This window comes from Sinohyriopsis cumingii, unplaced genomic scaffold (genome assembly GCF_028554795.1).
Source record: "Sinohyriopsis cumingii isolate HCF-2022 unplaced genomic scaffold, ASM2855479v2 utg000066l, whole genome shotgun sequence".
NCBI classification, from domain to species: Eukaryota; Metazoa; Mollusca; class Bivalvia; order Unionida; family Unionidae; genus Sinohyriopsis; species Sinohyriopsis cumingii.
The window spans coordinates 817,717-841,686 of record NW_028315866.1 but is presented as its reverse complement, the minus strand read 5'-3'; the positions used below and the strand labels follow the sequence as shown (position 1 = coordinate 841,686).

Genomic DNA, 23,970 nt, shown 5'->3' with positions numbered 1-23,970 from the left:
TTCAAGGAAACAAAATCTCAAACGATGATTTAGGTTTCAAAATATTATCATTCGACTCTTGTTGATAACTTCCTTATTCTCCATATTCAAACAAAGTACAATGCAGAAAGAACAGTGATACAATAGAGAAATAGTGTTGTGTAGTAGTAGTCTAAACCTAGCCACATAGTAGGAAAAACTACTACTACTACTACTGCTACTAATACTAATGATGCAATTACTACTACTGCTACTGTTATTGCAACTACTACTACTGCTACAACAGCTGTTACTATTACTAATATTAATAAGTACAACAAAGTAGCACTAGTATTAGTAGTAGAAGAGGTTGAATTCGTATTAAATTGATTGAATTCAAATTACAACCATTTATCTGCATTCATCCATCATTCCATCAATCCTTCCTTTCATTCATCAGTCCACCCATCCATACACATAAATTATATACATGTAAAGGCACATCTAAATAATTTTAATGTATTCATTAAATATAGATCAGGCGTATTTATCCAGAACTTATTCTAGAACTAACGAGCTTTAGAAGATATGTGGATGGGTAAAGGTATGAGTAATTACTTTGTTGTAGTAAAACAACCGAGTTCATTGGCATTTGTGCTTTGCGATTATTATTGGTGCATTTGTTTAATGCAATATTCTTGGTGGAAAATTATATATTTTTATATTTATTTAAATACATGGGTCATTTGCTATTCATTCCTCTTGCGTGACTACATACAAATATTGTTGGTATATATGTTTCTCCTCCACTCATTAAACATATAAAATAAAATGCATTTCTTTCTTAAAAGTATCTGTAACGAAATTACCTCGCATTTACATAATTGCTAAAGCCTCCCCACCCCTTGAAACATGTCCAAAGCATATCAGTCTCTTATGATTCAAGCAAAGCATGATGCTCCCCTCTACATTATCTACTTATGAGATACATATAATATTACCATCCAACAGGAGTCTCCAATATGCATTCCTTTCTTCATAATAAGATCCATTATAAATTGAATCACACATCTTGGCAACATAACCACTTCAGTTTCTATAGAAAATTTAAAACTTATATCCAGTAGATTCTTTGAAAGATATCTGTCTTGAAATTGTTATAAGGGTGTCATGCACATGTAACATCGTTCAAGAAGTCTTTACAAGGTAGAGTTCCATTAGAAAATACAGTTGTTCCGTAATCGCAACGACCTTAAATTTCAATGTATATGTTCAATTATGGAAAATAGAATGCATCTTTAGTGACTTTATACGCAAGATGTTTTTAACCACCAAACTGTATAGCTAAACTATTCCCATGAACTTTGCATTTCCAAACTAATTACCTACACTGCACGAGTTCGGTTGAAAACACAAAGCGTCTATCTGTGATATATGTTTTACAGATAAGTCAGTTCAAAAAGAATCAAGAGACACTCAATGATGATAATATTGCCTTAGTCCTACATAATAAAAAATGGTTACTATATTTGCTGTAGTTCCGGCCAATTTTTAAGATGAGTGTTATCAAAATATGAATATTTGAAGAGAGGTAAAATAAAATGTGCCTGGTTTTCTTGCTGCCAACTCTGAGAACATGAATATTGGTTGTATTTGTTCATTGCAAATCACATTCTCTTACAATTCAAAAAACCTCTAATTAAAGCATTTTTAATCAGGTCTTTGAATGAGTTTATTGAAAATTTCAAATTGAAAATATTTAAGCGAATTATATGTACTAATTAGGTGTTTATAGCTTTGGAAAAAAAAATCATGTCGTACATGACATGTCTACATCCATGTACTGTGTATGTAAGAAACGAATGAAGATGTTTTTTTCTCATCATACGGTAGAAATCACGAAAATATAATACCCTTTTAGCAGCCAATTAACTGTGAAACTTTACAGATTTGGTTAGTACAGATTAAAGTGAGAAAGCGTTTCTAACTAAAAGTAGAAGCAAACTTACCCTTATATAGTTAATCATTAACGTTGAACAGCTCAGGAAAAGCAACTTAGATTTAGGACAAACAAATCAAATTTGCGAAAATACATTTTCCTATGACATAATATTGTGTTGACTGATTACTGAAAAAGTAGCAATGTCACTTGTTTTTCTCTTCCAGTTTCCAATTTCTGAGCTATAGGATTAAGATTAGACCAGTCATATTGGTGCGAGAACCAGAATGAACCACATACAGATATTCAACCTGATTCAAGCACAAGAGAGAATGTGTTTCATCAAAGCCTGTATTTTAAGGTACTTTCTTATAGGAAACAAGGGGGTTAAACAACATTCCTTCTTGCGCTGAGCTTTCCTCCTCTTAAAGATTTTTTTTGTGTGTAGCTTTTCTAGCTATTTCCTATCATTTTGTAAACCTACTCAGTTGCTGAATTCATTTGTGAGTTATTTCGAGTCTACAAATAATGTTTTGGTTAAATAATATGGAATATTTTGCTATTTCGGGCTGAGAAAGGCCAATGTCCCAGGCGAATTACCAATATACTTGTCTGATGCGACAGTAGTATAGATCAATGTTCCAAGAAGGCCTTATATTTTATAAATTAACTTTGTTCCCTGCCAGTTAATTGGAAAGTTGTTGTTACCTATCCGATCTTTGCTGCTAATATCAGCATTACTAAGTCAATATTAAACAACTTTACACGAAATGTTATGTTGTCATACATTGTACAAAGCAATTTAAATCAACAGCAGCAAAACAACTTCCAAAAAATCATACATAGACATATTATTCTCATTGGAGAATATCACCAATGGAACAATCTATCAAGTAGGGGCGGATAATGCATCTTGTGGATCATGTTTTGGGGATAAAATTTAAACTTACGTACACTGACTTGTTTTCGGCCATCATGATCCTACCGTAAAGTTTACATAAAAAATTAAAATATCACCCCTACCACAAAATAAAAAGCATCAATGTTACACATCTATTTGTTGAACACGAAAGTTAATAATCATTAAAATAAGCGGAAAATATGAGCGAGATCACGGTAATGCTACACGTATAAACAGAAATAAATATTATAATAGGTTTTATGCCATATACATGCTTATTAGTTGCCGATGGTTTGGCATTCCTGTACAATGAATTTGCATTTAGTTCCTGTTACATTTCTATTATAATTTTGTTATTTTCTCTCTACTGAATACTCTTTTTTCACAATATTTGGTATCGAGATTTCTTATTATAAAATGACAGTTTTCAAATATACTGATCATTCTATCATCTAGATTGCTCTAAACAAAGTCAGGGGTGGCTTTTATTTAATGACTGAAAACAAATGTGCTGCAAAGTGAAATATATCAGCAAAATAAGGACCAGACCTGATATGAAAATTATGAATGTATTGCTCTCTTTGTCGAGTAAAAGCTTACATTAACCATATTTTAGGTTGCAACGTTGCTTTCTAATTATTATTTTTTTTACAATTCTCTGTGTCAATATCTTAATTTCATTGAATTGGTTATCTCCCCTGGACCATTGGTTGGGAATGTGCTAACGCAAGTAATGCGATAAAACTTAATTTAAACACTAAGATGGTACAAATTATGCGAAGTGACCTACCTTTTAGAACAAAACTAATATATGTGCCTATATTTTCCTCTGCATGTTTCACTGAAGTTTTACCGGTTAATCGTTGTTATAATTCTTCATTACATTATCATGCCCGATGCATAATGCATTATAAATTAGGAAACTGAATTGATTGACAAAGTTTTGTTTGTGTTTTTATTGCATTGAAGAATGAGATTTGTATCGACTTCTTTTGTACGGAGGCACCGGCAAGCAAATTGACTAATATATTTTTTTCCACCGAAGCGTTCTTTCTCTCAGTATTAGAGTATGATCCTGATGTCTTTGAAAAAATTGTTCTTTCCCTCTTAAAGTCTTTTTTAAAGTATTTTTACATCCTACACTACTATTGCTATGAAGAGTATTTCCTGATTTAAAGCGAAACTTTCTCCGGTTAAAATAACCTTTGTCTTTATTCTTTACTCTTGTCATTTTCGACGCATTATTGTAACTAGTCTATACATTGAATACGAAACTGTTAATTACATTATTTTATAATATGTTGATGCATCAGTGGAAGCAGGTGTTAGTATACAGTCTGGCTCACATTTGGCCTCAAGATCCAGACCTCTCCTATCACCAACATTTCACGTGACAAGCAATGAATAATAATATGATCTTGTTAAGAGTCATATACACTTCTAAATGTATGACTGAGGAAAACAAAATCTCTAATTATGGACGATTCAGGCACCAAACATATGATCTATGTAACCCTACGACTCATGCTGATAACCTCCATTATCTCCATACTCTAACTATGGACAGCGGCAGAAAAGTAATACAGCAAAGTACTAGAGTTGCTGTATAGAGAGAATCAGACGTGTAAATATCAATATTTAGACAAAGGTTAATGGAGAAGTTTCCACAGTATTCATTTTGAAAACGGCCAATTAATATAACAAAGCATTTTATAAGGGAGAAGAAAATCTAACATTTATTTACATATTTTACTAAATTTGGCTGATTTTTCTTTTTTTTTTACATAGAACAGAAATTAATATAACGATAGCCAGAATGTCAGAAAAGCAGGGTTCATAATTCATGTAAATGGCATGATAAATCATTAACGGTATCATACATAACGTAATGCGTGCATGATTTTGTTGAAATCAAACAAAACCTTTGAAAAGTTATGCTGCAGTAACCAAGGTATAAAGGATAGACAATCAGTGGATATAACTGTTCTAAAATATATTATTAAAGTTGTATTAGTCCACTAAGTTTAAAATGATTAAAATAATGTTTGAGGTTGTGTCCTACTAATTCTGTCAAATTAGTTAGGGTATATTGTAATAACTAAGTATGAAGTATTTTCAAATAAGATTGTAACTCATTTGAATTTAACGATGTCAAATGAAAAGTTGTACACTGTTATCCTTATTTATATAGAAGTGAACATCCGATTCCTTTATTTGTAGGTGTTCCTACAAACAGACGGCGACCAGTTCAGCCCCCATAATGTGCCAAGATTATTACTGCTGTGTTTCGACTGCACAAGAGAACACTGGATGAGAAGTTACCTATGAAATATAACAGCGATGATAATGAATGGAAGGATAATGGAGATATGTTCGATACCCTTGTCTTTGAATAGTGGAACTATTATCATGCAGTTGCTAGTAGGACGATTATAAACACATATTGTTAATCGGGACCAGCTTGTATCGTAGCATTGCTATGAAAATACGTTGTTTATATAGTGATAAAGTTTGTATCAAAACATATACTGGTTGTCATGTTTTATGAAGTAGTGGCAAAAATGTGCTAATAATGATCATTTGAAAATAAAACATTCTATGTTCTAAGTAAAATTATATTTATTTGATTAGGCCTTAATGTACAGTATTTCAATTTAATAACTGGAGACAAAGAGAAGATCGAAGGTATATCTTCTCTGAAATTTTCAGTTTATCTCATTTTTTTAACAATTGCTCATCCTCAGTCCCAATTAGTCTTGCACGACAAGTAAACGTGTGGGCAATTTATTTGTACTTCACGTCGATGCACTTGAAGTGCCATGAGACAAACGCACAATATCGGAGAATTTACTCCTATATTATATTATGTTATGAAAATATTACTATTTGCTATGTTATATATATATATATATATATATATATATATATATATATATATATATATATATATATATATATATATATTGTCTTCTTGCGCATGTAGAAGACGGGTGCAAGTTATTGCCAGAAAAAAGTGAATGAAAACACAGGGTTCTGTATTATTAACTTGTTTGATGAGATTGTAAAATTAGATGTGCATACACACAGCCTACTCTTTCCGACATCAATAGAATCGAGAAGAAGATAAGAGAGTGAAAAGACAGAATGCCCTAGGTCAGTCGTGCAAATATTATAAAGTCAAAGTATATGGGTACATAATTAAAACAAAGACAAGCGTTGTGTTTGATGCTAGCCACTTTCGTGACTTTGTATTAAACATAAATGATATTAGTGAACCAAACATTTGCTATGTCTTTACAGCATAACCTAACAATTTGGACAAAGTCTATAGAGTAAACGTGCTAAGATATTGAACAATAAGATATAGCGTATAATACAGAAACGTTTTGAGGCTGCAACCGCCGTTAACATGATTGTTATATACTGAGCAGACTCAACCTAAGCTATGTATTTACATCTGAGGATGCAACCGCCTAAAAACCAAACAAATGAAGAGAAGAAAAAATGGACAAACAACAATAAAGAAACATATCCTTAACAACAACATAGCAAACACCAATTATATACAGGTAGGTATGATGGGGTGGAGGTGGGACAAATTTCTACCATAAAAGAAAATACGTCAGTACCCAAGAAGGATATTGGCTAAACTGACGCCTAAGTCCCTAGCATAGAGAATCCCTCGGCGCACAGCCAGTGCAAAAGCATTGCGATTGGCTGGGCAGAACACGTAATTAAAAACTTTAAATATATTGGCCCTTGACAGTGCGTCTCACGACACATCTGGCCGAAAGCTTTACTCAGTCACACCTCCCATAAATGCCCTTACACAAGCGTAAATCGTTTTATGTGATTTGGTCTTGCACGTGTAGAAGAGGGGTGCAAGTTATTGTCAGAAGGAAAGTGAATGATAACAAAGGGTTTTGTATTATTAACTTGTTTGATGAGATTGTAAAATTGTATCTGCATACACCAGCCTACTCTTTCCGACATCGATAGAATCGAGAGGAATATAAGAGAGTGAATAGACATACTTCCTTAGGTCAGTCGTGCAAATATTATAACGTCAAATTATATGGGTACATAATTAAAACAAACACAAACGTTGTGACTTTGCATTGAACATAAATGATATTAGTGAACCAAATATTGCTATGTATTTACAGCATTACCGAACTACCTGAACACAGTCTATAGAGTAAACGTGTTAAGTAATTGAACAATGAGAAATAGCGTATAAGACAGAAATGTTTTGACGCTGCAACCGCCATTAACAAAAACACAGTAAATAGAGTTTGTTGCATTTCTGGCAGCCACAAAAAGATGGGTGGAGCAAAAAACAAAAATGTCCAGCATCAAAGAAAAGAAAATATCAATATTGATCAAAATTAAACCGATGAATTGTAATGTACCGGGACAGAAGAGTACCCTCATACGTCCCGGTAATTTGGATATATCCAACATGTATTGAGGATTGGGAAGAAACTTTAAAACAGAATGCGCATTTGGTTTCCGGAGCTGTTAGAGTACCCTCATACGCTCCTGACGGTCGCAAAGGCAGGTAGACACAGATTAGTCCAGGTCGAGTGAATATCTCAAAAAAGCACGGTCGATGCCCGGGGTCTAAGTCTGTGCAACCCACGGGACATGAAAAAGTAGCAAACAAGGCAGAATGGCGATCTTAGAAAAAGTGATTGAAGTGTTACAAAGCTGGTACCCTTTTGGCTGACCTTATGTATTTCTTAAATGCATATGATCTCCAGCGGTAACAGTACCGTATTTGGTTGTCACTGAAACCTTGTCTGGCCGCCTCAATGGCGGACCAATTCTTAAACTATGGGACTTGGGTTAGAATTAAAGCCACAAAAGCAAAGCGTTCTTCTAAGTTCTTTACTAAATTCTACTCTGGAAACTCGATGCCCATTTTGTTTCATAAAAGTGGTCCTGGAGTAATACCCATGAGGGTTAGGTATGCTTGTCAGTGAGTTATCGGACATGTCGTAGGATTTTGTTGGGCTGCAACATGCAATATATATAGTTAACCCAATCCGTGTTTGAAGTGTCGATAAGTAATTGTACGACGCTTGTGGGAAAACTGACCTCAGATAATAGTATCAAATTATCATTCTGATGTGCAGTGATTTGCACTGTAATCTCTCCTATTCTTAGAAAGGCATTGAGATCCAATGTAAACAAGGCCAAATACATGATACGCCTGAAATGGTCTGAAATGGTATGCATCATATAAACTGAAAGCTTATGCAGCGCAACTTTGTTAATTGGCAAACAAACATCATGGGATTTACTTTTGTGAATGATTTGAATGAATTTTTGAATAAGGAAAGATGAAGAAAGGTCTGCTAAGCCGTTAAGTTTATGCACATATCCAACTGCAGAAACAAAAGTGGATATCGAAGATGCCGCATATTTCTTGTTGATTAAATACGCTATGAAAAAAGGCCAAATTGGTTGTTGAAACTGGGAGAGAGAACTTGGTCAAAGTGTCTCATGTGAACTCTTTATATAGCGTCCAAACCCGCTTATATATGGTTTGTGTAGCTGGTTGTAGGATGTTTTAAAGCAAATGGTCAAGCGTACTCTCTAACTGGGCAAGGTCGGAAGAAGCGGTATGCGACGAGGCTGTGAGTCCACATAGGGAGCCGTGGCATGGAAACTCGAAACCTGTTTGCGAGAAAGGGCATTAGCGAGTCTGTTATGTATACCTGGTATATGTTTTGCCCTGCACAAGATATTTAATTTAGGGAAATAGAGTACAAATTTACGAGTTCCAACGTGTCGGAAGTCAGCCAAATGTCATTGTAAGAATAAAGATCTACCGCTAAAACTGGGTAATTTTTTGCCAGGCCTTTAAATCTTCTTTTGCCTCTTGTTAGTCTAATGTGGTGATGCGGTTTTGAGATGGAAATTGTCGAGTTGATGATTTGCCTAAGAAAAGCTTGTCCCGGCAAAACTACTGCACAAGCAAAGTTAAGACTATACGATGGATTGGGAGTAATTTTATTTCAAACCATATATAAATGTATGAGTTAATTACATTTTTCCTGTTTGTCCGTGGGAATCCAATTCGTATCCGAGGTACGGCATGGTTGCTGCCGGGGCAAATGTTTTACCCGCAGCCATAGGAACGCCGATGTCGGCACAAACAGGCAGGAAGGGATCGAGTCTATGCTAGCATTTGACACAAGTTGCATCTAGTATATAAAAAATCGTCCAACATATGTGTCATGTGTGTCATTGATAACTTTGTGTTCGCTATCCATTGAAGAGAATTGCTAAAGGTCTCAATTCATTGGTAAGCATTTGTCAAAATAGTACATGTTCCGCCACCAAAAGCCAAAACAATGTTATTGCAAGCGACAAACAGGAAGAATGCGGAAAGCATTTGAAATGTCTGTTTTTGCCATAAAAAACACCACCTAGCTGTTTTAAATCTGTGATGGCATTATAAATGCCTTCCTAATGTACTGCTGATTGTTGAGTTGAAATTCCATCGTTAATCGAATCGCCCGGTGGGGAGGAAAGGTAATGAATTAGTCTGAAAGACCCGGACATTTTATTTTCGACTACACCAAGGGGCGAAATGTGTAAACTGGGAATTGGTTTTGTACGGAAAGGCCTTGCAAAGCGACCCGCTGCCTAGTCCTTCTGTATCTTTTCTTCAGTAACTTGGGCATTGGTTTGAGCTGATTTCAGATTATTATATACATGTGTTTGCAACGGCCCCTTAAACCGACATCGAAATCCTTTTGAAAACCTAAAAGCAGGTATTCCTTTGTGGCAGGATCGAAATCGTGGAGCCAATATTGCAAGAGGTCAATTCGGACCAAGGTAGGCAAAGGATCAGCATTATTTCCCGACAGGTTTCCTCTTGTTCGGGATAGTTGTTCGAGGTTGTACGGTTCATTGGAAACGAAAACGCTGGTTGTTAGGTCGCTGCGGTTGCTGGCTGTATTGTGAAAGTACCTTAAAAGGGTGAGAAATCGGTTTGGGACAGCGAATGAATGAGTTTTCCCCTAAACAATTGAAGCACTTGTGCTGAAAATTGCATGAAAATGCCGATAAACATCGACCCCTTTTGTGGTAACTAAAACAAACTCCCTTTTGATATTTTATGTTTGTAATTTGTGAGTTTTTCTTTTCTGTGTAGTTGTTATGACCCGACTCTAGCACAGTCTTCGTGTAGAGGTTTAAATGCGTGGTACCCCATTTAGCTTCCCCCTTTGCAACCAACTGTCGAAAGTTTTCATCATAAGACCTCCAATCAGCGCGTCTCTCCTCAAGTTTAAGGGCAGTTTCAAATGTGATGTGGAAGAGAGGTTCAAACTAGGGGATATTTTTCAAATGTGACACTAGTGAACCTGTTCCATGCGAGAATCCACTGTCTTATTGCGAGTTGGACCTTCCTACTGTTTGGGATATTACTAAGTTCAGGACCAGTACTGTAACTGAAATTTGAAACCCGCATCCTGCCAGTTATTCAGGAGAGTAGAAAAATCAATTAACTAGCCCGCCCCTATGTTTGCCTTAACTTGATCAGGGATTAGACTGGATGGTGTGACCGACAAGCTTACAAAAGGTGATTTCGAAAACCTCCCGAGGCAGAAACAATTTGGACAACGTTACCTGTATCCACATATGTACCTGTAAGTGAAGCTTGTGGTTTCCACAATGGCGCGGGAGAGTATGGATGATGACGGTGTGTTGTCTGTCGCTACAGAAGGTCCAAGTTGCATCCCAGTTTGTGGACTATTTTCGTGGACGGTGTGAACATAGCTATCAGCTGATCAAATTTGTTATCGATCTTCTGTGTCATTTCGGTGGTGAGCCTGTCGGAGACCTCTTGTGTTATAACATTAAGAAGATGGGGGTCCTTCCAAGCTATTCGTAGGATGTTCAAGGTTGATGGTTGGCGGCCGTTGGTGTTGACAATGGTGCCTTCTTTCTGGGCCTCTTCACCACCTCTTGTATTGTGGACCTTGATGGTCTGTTTCTCTTCACTGCCAGTTGCGACGCCGCCGCAGCTTTCTTTGTAGGGGGCATTATGTAAGGAATGCCACAAAAAGCTAATAATTAAATATATTTCAGTATTTTAATAAGTAACAATCGTTGCAAATACATAACCCTTATTGTAATATTTTGAACATCAATGTTCACTGTAGTGAGATGAGGCACGAACTTGGTAGTAGTAAGAAATGAAAAAAGTAACAAAATTTGATCATTATGGAAATTATGGGTCATTGTTTTGAGGTGCAGAACAAGCACCATGAAATCACAAACAACCATACTAAGAATAATTAAGGAAGTAAACATTACTTCTTTAATTTTTTAATGTGGTATAATAGGTGAGTTGAAGAGCGCCCTTGGATGTGAGTTTACCATTTCTTTGTGTCTTAGATGAAGTAGCTGGGCCCTGATACGTAAAAGAACTTTGTCCGTAATAATTCGTTTCAGCAGTGTGAGAACATGAGTGTCGGAAGAGGAGCGTAAGAAACTATATGGTATACATATGGGTGAGGTTAGTTAGCCTGTCAACGAAATGTAGCAGAGTGAACATATTTTGTGTTTGATTCTGGGAGCCGGTAAAGGTTGCAGAGCATGGGGAGGTATGCTTAGTTTTTCGTACTGCATGGGTGATCGGAGCAGCTGTGTTTTGAACGTTTTGAAATTTCTGTAATAGACACTGAGACAAACAAGACAGTTGATTACAATGGTCCAGTCTTGAAAGTGCTAAGAAGCACATAAGTGTTTTTTGGCATCAGCTTTATTATTATTTGACTATTGTTACATGTTCTCGTTCAATTTAATAAGCTATGAGATCCCTACAAAGTCGATATGCAGTTGCTTGCTGATTACGGCATTGGACTTAATTGCAACCAGAAGGTCTCATAATCAATTCCCACACTCTTATCAGCCCATATTCTCATTAGTAATTGTTGCTCTTGCTTATAATCTAATACATATGAGACCTTGATGATAGAAGCTTATACAGCACGTCTGATGAAAAATTCCGTTTTGAAATATGATTTCAATTGTGTTCTGACACCCAGCCAATCAGAGGCAAGAGCATCGCACTAATTAGCGTACGTGTCACACTTGATCGTTACCGTCATATATCTTGATGATACAAGATCACATGGCAAGTATGATAAGAATTTGATCAGAGGTATTTTTTCTTTACTTGGCATGATTATACCATAGATATAAAATCCTTGGAATAACTGTTGTGTCAGGGCAAGGTTTGTGGATGCATATGCTTGCGTTTATTATATATCAGAAAAACATCTAGGTTTCGCCACCTTTGATTTAAAGAGAAGGGAACAAATGAAACAAGATAAGTCATCTTTGTGGTTCGTGAACTTTTATGTGATAGATGCCTCCTAGTGAGGCAGCTTGCTTGGAATGTCATTGATCTTTACATTAAACTCAGATGAGGACATACACTTTCCACTTGAAGATTACACCAAGTAAAATGTGATTTGAAATCAGTTAATCAAGAGATTCTAGTCTGAGAAAACAATTTCAAAAACCAATTTGACTAAAATGACTCTTTATAAACATGCTCATTTTCAAACTCAAGAAGGCAGACTAGAAACCGATGAAAGGGGCAGATGGGTCTGATGATGCACATTGCTGGTTCTTTCTATCTGAACCTGGTGATCAAATGCAGTATTGAGTAAAATATTGCAATATTATCGCATTGTATTGAATTAAAAAAGAAAAGAGATAGTTGCTCTTTTGGTGAACATTAAAACATTAAACAAAGTGACAATGATAGGTAACACATAAAATCCAAATCACGTACTCACTCCACTCCATTCATCTCTCTTTCAGGTGTGAATTTACTTTTAAAAGCCTCGAAAGTGTAAATGAAATACTGTTTTATAAGACATTTTATAAGCACACTCCTCTATTTCTTCATTAGCCCCATCCACCTACCCACCACAAGCACAATATTTAACAAGTGTCCCCTGAATTGTCAGCCTCACAATAAGCCCTAATAGTGACAATAGTCACAATATAACATTGGTGACATCAATGTTGAAATAGGTCTCTTTATCCCTTTTCCGTGAGGTGTGAAATACGTTGACAGATGTAACGCCATTTGCCATTCGCAATGCCATTTTAAAACAGCAATACTCACCTTCCAATGAATTATGAGTCGTATCCAAGCTTTCCTCTCTAAATTGAGCCCCGGATGGCCGAGTGGTCTAACGCGTTCGCTTACCGATTACTGTCATCTCACCTCCATCCGCGTGAGTTCGAGTCTCTTGCTCGACCAATGTGGGTATGTAAGAAAGCTGCCAGCAGCTTCCCGTGGGTCCATGGTTCTTACCGGAGTTTTTCCAGGTTCTTCCTTCACCAGTTATATTGGCCGCCATGTATAGCCTATCGTGTGCTGAAAAATGGGGTTAGACCCTCAGACATCAGCAATTAAAACGCTCTTCAGACAATATTAACTAGGTCGATCGAGCTGATAATTACTTTACACTACATACCATACATATTTCCAACTGTACATGTTGTCATTCGAAAAATGTTGCCAGTCGCAAAGGTATGGACATGAATATCAATCACAAATGTGAAATTTGTGCTACTGAAGGAAACAGGGCAGCTTAATGGGCCTGGTGAGCTGTACGGGTGCCATGTGGACCCTTACAATGTTGCAATGGTGAAAAGGAAATGTCAGTATATATATATAATAAAGATAATTTCTTGATTAAAAAAAATCTGATAAATTTCTACATTTTAAAATTGGTGGCCGAGTAGACTAAAGCGCTCTTCCTCAACCACTTATATTGTCTGTCTTTCGGGAGAAATGGCGCTAAATCTATAAAAGAAAAAATTCTTAAAAACATAAAAATATTAGCCATTAAAATATATTTTCCAATTTTAGCTGCAATTAGCAGGTAGTTTTAAAGTCCACTTGATGGAGAAGGCCTGAGCCCTGAACTTTTGATCAATCATTTTCACACGTACATCTTTACCATAAAAATAAATTGTCCGGCTCACACCTAACGAAATGTCTAACATTGTACAATTTGTGCATGCCCAGCTGTGTAAATCTAAATAATTATGGCATACACCGGAGCTCTTGCGACGTCCAAATGTGTGCCTTCATTTCGGTATAGGGTCTATGTATTTCATTACGAACTGTACTTATGCATGTTGTGGGCCTTGGAGTAGCTTCCTCTTCTGAATGCTGCAAAAATCTCTGTGTTTCCCAATCACAGATGAAACCATAAATCAAGTCGGAGATCCATTGGTATTTTCTTATTTTAATTCAGTCAATAAAAAAAAATATCGTTAGGTTACGTAATTAGTTCTTGTGATAGTATGGTGAATGTGTCACACTCATAAAAGAGGAACAAAAGCAAATACAAAAACAAATTACATCCGTATCGATACAATTAGTGGCTAAAATCGTTGAACTAAATGGATTAAATTCTAATGTTTGTTTCTTTGGGTGCACGAGTATTGCATTTGTATACGTCGGTAATTCCATTGGCAAGTTTAATTGGCAAGTCACATTCACACTGCTCTTTTTACTTAAACAGCGATACCTTACCAAGTCAGTGTGATCATGGGACAAATTAAAAGTTGTGTGGTTGTGTGTGTGTGTGTGCGTGCGTGTGTTTGTGTGTGTGTGTGTGTGTGTGTGTGTGTGTGATTTGGACTTTTAACGTAGCGTTAACAATGTTTTAGTCATATCGCAACGATGTCTGCAGTGTGGCCGTTTATAGTGATGTCTAGCACTAGGATATCATGCCGCAGATATGTAACATGATGTCCCACCCACTCATATTATCTTTCTGACACCAGGCCGACCAGTTCTAACAGTAACCTCTTAATGCTCAGTACCTAACGAGGCAGCTGTTAGTACCATTTTTATATGTTTTTGGTATGACTCTGCCAGGGTTCGATCCCACGACCTTCCATAACCGAGGCGGACGCTCTAACCACTAGGCCAGTGGAGCGCTCTAATTAATACATGTTCTACGAGTACTTCCAGATAAAAGTAATCAATAAAATCAGATCTGAAACAGTACTTTGCCCCACTCAAATGTCACGTGTTTCAGTTTGAACAGGGGCCCCGAGTGGCCGAGTGGTCAAAGCGCTCTCCGTTACGGATCACTGCCATCTCACCTCTGTCTGCGTGGGTTCGAGTCTAGGATTCGGACAATGTGGGTATGTGAGAAAGCTTGCCAGTAGCTTCTCGTGGGTCGGTGGTTCTTCCCGGTGTTTTCCCGGGTTCTTCCTTCACCATTAATACTGGCCGCCATGTATAGCCTATCGTGTGCTGAAAATGGCGTTAAACCCCACAACATCAACATCAGTTTGAACAAAATACAGTTGATAGTTTTCGATTCAATCAAACAATAGATCCTCAAAATTTGGATGAACATACAGATGGAATACCAGCGCGCATATTAATAATTTATCCAGTGTCTTTCAAGAACTTCAAAAAGAAAATGCCGCATTTTGTCGGTGGTTCAAATTTAATTTCAGGCAATTTAAATACCTTCGTTTGCACAGGCCCGACGCTTGACTCTCTTAGGTCTACTACGGCTTTAGATGGGCCCAGGCCATCGGATTTTCTTTGAGCTTTGAAAGTACCACAGTTTGCGCGGACAGAAAGGAATTGAATAATTCTCCAGAAGATTACGATAATGTCGGGTAAATACTTGCATAGATCGAAGGGCTACGTATATCTATATTTTTGCAACTCCTGGTACACGATTGTATCCAATTTGTTGTAATTTTATTCATGGCCTTAAGTTGTAAAGATTATCGTTAGTTATATTTTTCAAGGTAACTAGGGTCTGTTAAGAGCGAAAAATTACATAGGATCTATAAATAGATGCTTACGTATTTGTTGACAATTACTAATAGTAATCTTAATAAGACTTAATGATGGCTTTGGGTTAATTTCAAAATTCGCTGTTCATTATATTCTGTGCGTTAAATATTATAACATGCTGCATTTTAAGCGTTATATATAGTTCAGGGTTGTAGCTTTACGGCTAGAAAAAAAGGATAAAGCTGCACAACATTTTCACTGCTGTTCCGTACCGTTTACTGGACTTATATCTGAAGAGGCGGTTGGTATCTTGCACATCGTACATAATATTGATATTCCGACTTTTACTTTTACCTGCGTTTGTGTCTGCGTCACAACTATGTACCTTACGGTGTACATTAGGATACTTCATCTACTAAAATTAGTACTTCTTAAACATCTCCCTCGCCGTTGGCAACTCTCGTTGTCCGCATTACAAAAGTCTGCACTGACGGAACAAGGTCTGGTTTGAAATTTATAAGGTTAAAATAGATTAAATAATACCAAGCTTGACAGAACTGTGCCAGGTAAACGCTCGTGCAGGCCATAGTGTGGTACTATTCACGATGTAACAGAGGCAGAGGCAAACTGCAACTGTAAAGAAAGCTTATTCTACGAAATATTATTGTTGTTTCACACTCACTTTTTGAGATGGCGCGCCGACTGGTCCCCCTCCCCTCCCATTCCGATCCGCCTCTTAGACCTAGAGCTATTGCAAAACTGTTAACAGTAGAAAAAGTAACATATTCTTCATAATGAAAGGCTAGTTGCAACACGAATATATAGTCTCTTAACTTCTGGTTGTTGGGCAAGGGGCACTTACGACAAATTATTGAAGCCAAGTGCCTGTCCCTGTGCTTTATATTTTGTATGAAAACAGCAACATTACTTGCACTTTATTGTAGCCGTCATTGTTCAATACCATGTGTTTCTAAAGGTTTGTTAACTAATAATTCTCATCCAGTTTTATATATAAAACTTTCACTTCATTTCGACTCAAAGTAGGTCTCCGCGAGACAATACAAAACATGAACTAACGCACATACCATATTTGCATTTTGGCACAGAAAAAAATAAGGTATTCAGAAGAGGTTTAAACTAAAGAAAACAACAAATGTATGACTGGAAAGAGACTTAATATCAATGAATGAGGCGAACATATCGAAAGCATGCTGTTATCACCGTAGCGGAAGACTGATTCGCGTGACTTTGTAAACAATGTCAAAAGTGACATGAGATCGGGGTGTCATAGTGCGCCATCTGTAGCGGGGAAAACGTTTTCACTTCTACCTTTACTATTTGATTTTACTGTAATTTCCGTTGCAAGAAACAATTCTGAATGAACATTATAGTGGAAGGTAGCAAAAGGAAATAATAATAATAGCCCTTGTTGATAAACTCTTAATAGTCTCGTACATGTGCTTTGAAATTAGACCAAGTCTGCTTTTACTTATGTATTTTGATGCTTCCGTTCCTTGGTTTGAATTTAAGTGGATAAACTGGGTATTTAAGGATCGTACGCAATAACCTTTTATGTTATTTTATGTACATTTAATAGACGTTTCGCATATTTTATCCTTTAAATTGAATATTTTCTTTTATTTGGAAGGTTGGTTTTGTTTTCTACAGCTGTATCAACTTTGTAAATTTGCAATTTTACAACGTAACTTTTACTTGTCGCAATAAAACCATGAATGTGCTGAGCAGCAGTAATCCATTTGCATACATATAACTATGTTATTAATATTTACCATAAAATATTAGAACCAACGGTAATTACTAACGAAAGGTCTTGCTGAAGTAATAGAAAATGTCATGGGTTGATAAAAGAAAATCAGTGTAATATATTATTGTTTGACAATCGTCAAAGTTTCATTTGCAGGAATCGTGAGTTTCAGGTGCATTCGGAGATTATATATATATATATATATATATATATATATATATATATATATATATATATATATATATATATATAAAGTTCAACTGCAATATTTATGATTTTCATTAATATTTAGACTATTTGATGAAACGGTTATGATGCCCATAAAAATATTAAGAGCAATTTATGAACAAATATCAAGCATATGTAATTCCATAAATGGTCACAAGCAACTTATTGTTTTATGAGCTAGCAAACCAGTCGATCTGTATTCGTATGTTTAAACAATGAGGGTCGCTGATTGACTGATAAAACTTACAGTAATAGTTCGCAAAACGCGTACGTCTGTGTAAATTGTACTCTATAGTAGGCTGGAACCTTAAACTTGTTTGATTTTATCATTGTCAAAACACACAAACTACTGGATGTTAACATCGAGATGTCACAGGACTTCAAGTTTATAATGCAAAAGTATACGAGACGTTTTCTCAAGAACGAGGCACGCAGCACATGATTTTCATTGATTTAAAAGTTTCCCGATAGATAGATCGTTCGTATGACGTAAGTGTGGTTTGCATATCTTACCACGATAGTTAAGTAATATGACCAATTCCTGGCAAGTCATTTATAACTTGTAAAGACGCACAAACAAGCAACATATTGTTCATCTATTTTCTCAAATATTTAATTGATTTTAATACGGCTGGATCTCTGTTCGCCCCGGATGCAGTGACACAAATGGTCGAGGATACAGTTCACAAAATATTTAACATGAAGTTTCATTAGTGCTGAAAGTAACCGCCTGGTCTTTTAGATTTGATGCAAATAGAAGTCTGTTGAGAGCGAGAAAGTGCCTCCAAGATTTACTTCCCTTTTATATGACAACCGCTCTAAACATATTCCCTTCATATACTAATTTGCCAGACATGACCCTTTAATGGCAGAAAGGCAAATTCTACCGACTTTAGGCAACTCCATTCGACGGCATTGATTAATATCTGAGAAACGCAATTTTTTGAATATTTTATATCGACGAAGAACATATTTTGTGATCCCGGATTACCCCCCTTTGTCAAGGTCCTGATACAATATGCGTCATTTAGATTGGGAAATACACGAAAAAAATGCATAAGATAATAAATATACTTCATTTTATGTAACTAAAGAGGTTTTAAAGGGAAACTTTCATTCGTTTTTAGAAAACCTTATCAGTTTATTATTATTATAGCGTTTACACAATCTGAAATGAATTATTCGATACCTTCAAAATTGTAATAGCGAGACAACAACTATATTTTTCCCCGCAGTTTTCAAGGGAAATTTATGTTGATTATCAACAAGTAAATGCAAGTTAAATTATATTTCCGGTCATAGGCAACTAATTATTTTATAAGCTACGAAGCAAGCTTATGTGTGGTGGTGTATTAAATGCTGCATTTCGAAAAATGAACATCGCTGATTGGCTGAAAATAATTACCGTGCAAAAATATGGTGGTATTTTGGTAGAAGCCTTGTTGGGGTAATTTGCACACAATAATGGGCTTGTACAATAAACCATTTTCATTTTATCACTGTCGAAGGACATTTACTTGTAAACGGGGAGATCTCACCGGGTTCAATTTTTATAGTGACACCTACGAGAGCTTTTTTATGCAATAACAAAATCATTCATAGCATGTAGGCATATCATTTAACGCAAAGGAAGGCGTTTCAGGTAGTTATTCGAATAGGAGCGATCTTAAGCATGTTTCGTAGAATAATAAATCACATCAGTCAGCAATGACTGAACTATTCCGAACAGTATGAGCCATTTTGAATTGGTTTATGTTCAATTCTTTATGTCGATAAATGAACGAAACAAATAATCGCTTTTTTAGGTCCTTAATAATGACGCTGTGAAGGATATGGTCATAGGTGTTCTTGGCGTTGTCGAGCAGACTCTGTGCCTCTTGTTTCAGATTAAGGAGAATGGAGAGCAGGCTGCTCCTGGACATACCTTTAAAGTATACAAGAGAAAACAATTAGTTGCGCGTTGCGTGTGTGCTTGCGCGCACGCGCACGCGCGTGTGTATGTGTGTTAGCACCTTCACTACACTTCAGTTATGGTATGCACTATATTTGCATTGCAGTGGTTGTAATACCCGTCTGCAGAATAAACAGCTGCTAGATTGGATTTCAACTATTTGTTACTGAGATATCTCGTGCTGATTAGATCACCGTGTAAACAACGATTAATACTGATATCCAATGTTACCTAGAATGAACTACTGATTTTCAATACGTATCGATTTCATTCTATTCTCTCTCTCTCTCTCTCTCTCTGCAAACATGTACAGTCAAACTTGTCCTGACGGTCTCCTTTACTCAGTGGTCACCTATTCACAACGACCATTCAAGTTTATGCCTCCGCCCCGCCTCCGCCTCCCCTCCCCCCCCCAAAAAAAAAAAAAACAAAACAAATCCAGGCATATTTGCTGCATCCATATCTTGAAAATGTTACGGTCAACGGCCTTCCGCGGTCAGAGGACAGGTGTTTCCTAACCGAAACATTATGTTATCCCTGCCTTTAGAGGTCACTAGCGCGTATCTAAAGTGACCGCTCAGTCTATGCAAAGAAAAATTTTGCTTCATGAGGTAGGCATGGTTTATGAAAGGAAACTCATGTAAATCTATGTGCATACATCTTATCCTGCTTGCATTCCGTACTAACGTCACTTTTGTAGTGTAAGTCAAAGGTGTCACTATGTCAAATGCGAACGAGAGGCAGCTTTTAATCATTAAGGTAGAGGGTCGAAGCAATTCGTTGATGGATGGTGGGAAAAGTAGCTCTGTTATCGCAGCAGAAATGGAGCTCAGCTTTTGACAGTATGACAGATATAGCTTCATATCGTCATGTATATGCTTGGGAATTAAAGCTGTCTTGGAGGAAATATATTTCTCTTTGAGAAGCGATATGATTTACATCCTTTTTCATTAGGGTCAGGGGTCATTCGTTATTTATATATTGTATGTAAAAGAAGGCAATGTGTGATTCGTTGGTCACAAATAGGCATTTACGTTTTTTGTTTGATTTTTTTTTCATCACAGGCTTCACAAATACGCCGACTCTCTCTATATCTCAGCGAGCTGAGCAACTGGATAATTCGGATATTATTTTTGAAGCGTAAAATGTGTAAGTTGGTCGAGGAAAGGTTCAGTCTTCTGGAAGCTGTACTTCAGTAGTGAAAATAGTATTTTGTCATAGTGTACGAAGCAGACTAATGTCGGTGATTATTTTATGTCGGTGATGATTTAATTTATAGAATGGGTTAATGGGAGCAGAATACAGTATTCTTGTGTGGAACATAAATTTGGTAGAGAACATTATACACGCGTATCTTTTTTAGTTTGGTGAAATTTACACATGAACTAATCTTGATTAATAACGTAATACTAATAATAATAACACTAATGATACCGATAACAATATTCATTGGAGAGAAATAATAAAACAATTTTTAGAAGGGGAACAAGAGTATAAAGCGAACCTGTGTATAAAATCCACATTTTTCTTTTTCGTGGACAACCGCTTCTGATAGGTTTGACATGTTCATTTTCTAAACATTATTTATAAAGGTATGGAAATCTAATGCTGGAATACATATTCTATAACGTTTGACATTTTATTAGACAGCTATTATTTTCGTTCATGTTTCATTCACACTGTGCAAGTTGTCCTATTCCTACAGAGGAAGAAAACTTTCCATCTAATTAATATGTGGTATTTACTATACATGTTGTATCTTAAGTAGTAAAGATGTGATGCAACGGTACATCAGAAAAAAAACACTGCCGATATAGTGCGATTAAAGGTCACGTTCTAAGTGAGTTATTATCAGAAAGAATGAAAGATAAACGTTGGAATATCAGCCCTTCTAAATTAAGGTCAATGCAAGTTAAAAAGTAAAGACGACAAACAGCTCAACTCCCAGTAGGCTTGCACATAATTCCCTTTGCAACCCATATTAATGTTCAATTGTTTATAACTAAAACTTTGCAGCACTGTCATATCATCAAGGGTGTATGCGTGTGTGTGTTTTACTTTGCGTTAAGTTTTTCAGTTATATCGCTACAATATCTGCAGTGTGGCAGTTTATAATGGTTTCCAGCATTGGGGCATCATGCCGCAGATATGTAGCATCTTGTCCTACCCAGTCACATTATCCTGACACCAGGCCAGCCAGTCCTAACATTAACTTCTTAATGCTCAGCGCCTAACGAGGCTGACACTAGTACCATTTTTATAAGTCTTTGATAAAGCAAGACCCGGATTCGAACCCGCGACGTTCCGCATCCGAGGCGGACGCTCTAACGACTTAGGCAACCGGAGGTAACATATAGCGTATGACAAGTATACCATTCTGAATGCCAATTTATAGGTCAATACTGCGCTGTTTTTCTTCTTGTGCTGAATTATAAAACAGCATGGAAAGAAAAGGAAAGAAATGGACACAAGAAAATGCATATACTTACTCCAATAGCTTGCGGGATGAAGGTTAAGACTTGAGTCTAAAATATAGTTAAAGAAAAATAATTCACTCTAAATCATTTATTCACTCCATTCGAAGTATTCCAAAGATATGATATTTGGTAGAAAAGTCACAAAGTATTCCAAATTCCACTAATGTTTCTTTTATCTGCACTTACTGAAGATCGAATAGTATAAGATTACTAATACGCGTGCGTTACTAATAATGATAAGATGAATGTAATTCCATATTAATTTACAACGTCATTTACAAATGAATGGAACGTTGACTTTCCGTAAATATACTTGACGTTCTGACATATGTGACGAGCCTTTCTCGTTCAGTCAGTTTCTGAAGAAGAAAAACTCCCCAGTGGCGCATTATATTATAATGGTATCAAATCCCATTTTTCATATAACTATTTACGTTTGGATCCTTTCAGTAATATTCATCCGGGCTAATATGGGGATCGATAATAGATGGCGATCTACTATCAGGGGCAATTAGTGTAGAGTGTTAACGTAATTGAACATTATCCGTCCTGGCCCAACCGGGTCGTCTTTGTGGTATAACATACCGGTCGGAGTCGGAGTCAGAACTCGAAAATTCAGACCTCGACTCCAAAGGAGTAACTTTGGTACACCCAGTTTCTTCTGAATCTGTTTCATGGGGACTGGATCACAAGGAAGGTAGTCAAAGGGCAAACGCATATTACGATGCAATGTGCGCGTGGATTTCGAACCCTCGACCCTCCTTACCTTGTACACGGGTATGTCTAAATTAGGGATTGATATCACCAGATATACATTCTTGGACCACTTGTCTGCTAATTTCTGTTTCCCTTTCAGTCCAACGTTGCGCACTAACAGTCGGTCCCCTACTTCAAGTTTGGACTCTCGGACCTTTTTATCGTACTGGGCATTGTTCTTAGCATGGCTCTTGCTCGACTCCCTCGCCACGGCCGTGTAAGCAAATAGGAGGTGGTCTTTAAGCTTTTCCGCGTACGTGTGAGGCTCTGCAGCAGCCTCGCCACTGTCTGGTGTATTGCCTATATATGTGTCGACAGAAAGCCTGGGGTGCCACCTAAACATAAGAAAATGGGGCGAGAATCCGGTGGAATCATTCTTAGTAGCATTATATGCATGGACAATTCGAGCAATGTAAGATTTCCAATCTTGATTTTGCTCTTCCTCCAGTGTCCCTTGCATTTTGAAGAGCGTTCCGTTGAAGAGTTGGCAGGCACCAATCCCCTGTGGATGAAACGGGGAGGAGCGAAACTTCTGTATGTTAGCTAATTTGCATAGCTGTTTTATAACTCTACCCTCAAATTTACGTCCTTGATCGCTGTGAAGCCTTTCCGGGAAAATGTAATATGAAAGAAGTTCCCATGAAGGGCTTTAGCGGTAGTCTGAGCCATCTGGTTACGGCAAGGAACGGCCTGAGCATACCTGGTGAAATAATCAGTTATCATCAAGACATTCTGAAACCCTCACTTAGATCGCTCAAGAGGAAATAAGTCTATGCAGACAAGTTCCATTGGGCGGGTGGTGTGAATTGGGGTTAATTTGCCATTGCCCTATCCGGAGTCTTTCTGCGTATGCATCGTTCGCAAGACTTCACCTTGCGATTCGCGTCCTTCTCCATACTCGGCAAATAAAACCTTTGCCTAGCTAACCAGAGTGTCTTCTCCTTGCATTGATGACCCATATCGTTGTGGATACCTTTCAAGGCTAGGCTCCTGTATGACTCTGGGATCACGAGCTGTCTGATCGACTGGCCATTAAGAGAAGTGGTCCTGAAGATAATGTCGTTTTCAACTACAAGGCGGTTCCATTCACGGAGAATTTATGCACAGACGCATTTTCTCTCCAGAAATCCTCTTTCCTAGGCCGAAAACCCTTACTCTTGTGGTCAATAATTCTC

General features: G+C 37.0%; 1 long non-coding RNA gene across 18 annotated transcripts in view; it reads left to right on the top strand.

The window, feature by feature from the left end:
* The window catches only part of LOC149774962 (uncharacterized), a 60,831-nt gene extending 55,420 nt beyond the window's left edge, over positions 1–5,411 (top strand). For all 18 annotated transcript variants that reach the window (XR_016416667.1, XR_016416666.1, XR_016416680.1 and 15 more), the window contains 2 exons: positions 2,125–2,258; positions 5,019–5,411. This is a non-coding gene — a long non-coding RNA (uncharacterized LOC149774962). The remainder of the gene's footprint in view (positions 1–2,124; positions 2,259–5,018) is intronic.
* The last annotated feature ends 18,559 nt before the right edge of the window (positions 5,412–23,970 follow it).